Raw genomic sequence first — 1,062 nt, forward strand, 5'->3', positions numbered from 1 at the left:
TCATAGCGACTCTGTATAAAGTGTCTGAGGAGCAGCCTGTGGGCTTGAACTGCCACCTTGCAGTTCAAACTGACTTTGCTGCCCAGCGCTTATCTTACAGCACCACACTGGGAAATATTTATTCAAGAACACTGTTGAATCTGCAATAAGACCACTGAGTTTTTTGGCATTTTAAATTGCCCAAGTCTCATCCCCTTCTCTCAAGATTTGTGATCTTGGAATTTCATAGCCTGCAATTGCAGAGAACTCCAGTAGCCAGGCAGGAGCACAATAGGACTAGAACTCCTTTGGACCCTCAATTTCAAAGAACTGCAATTGTTTGATCTATCTGATGCGTCACTGGAAGATCTGGTATTGTTCAGCCTGGTAGGCTGTTAGCATTGGTTCAAAAAGGGCTTTTCCTTGCAGGACATTTGCCACGAACAATTATACAGGTAAATGTTTGAGATAGGGGGTAATAGTTGGGGTAAGTAGACTCACCATAAACTCAAAAGGAAGATGTCAACAGGACATTTTTCAAAGCTCCTGCACATTCCTGGGTATCTAGAAGGCTACACACATGTATGTTTAAGAGTGTGCTCATGTCCAGGGTTGTGAACATGCTCATGAAAGACCTGAGAAAGCTCTAAGATCTCCCCTCTGTCTGATCTGGAGGCTGTCCACAAGCAGTAATGAAGATGAAGGCGTATTTGTTAACTGACTGAGCACTGAAAGTTTCCCCAGCATGCACACAGAGCCCTTCAGTAAAGCTGGAAGATTTATTGCTTCCTGGCATAGTGTCCAAGGACACTATGCAGAGATTTCAAAGATCACAAATAATAAGAATATAGACTTTAAAGATTAAGTCCAGAAAAGTCACTAAACAAACACACAACTACTACTACCACTACTACAAACAGCAACAAAAACAAACCCTGGGTAGCAGGGATCTTATTTCCAGAGTTGCCACTTAATATTTGAAATATCCAGTTTTCAACAACAAAAATATAGAACAGACTTAGAAACAAGAAATCATGGCTCCTTCTTGTTGTTAAGTGCCATCGAGTCGGTTCCAACTCATAG

Source organism: Chrysochloris asiatica, unplaced genomic scaffold, assembly GCF_000296735.1.
Source record: "Chrysochloris asiatica unplaced genomic scaffold, ChrAsi1.0 scaffold00367, whole genome shotgun sequence".
NCBI classification, from domain to species: Eukaryota; Metazoa; Chordata; class Mammalia; order Afrosoricida; family Chrysochloridae; genus Chrysochloris; species Chrysochloris asiatica.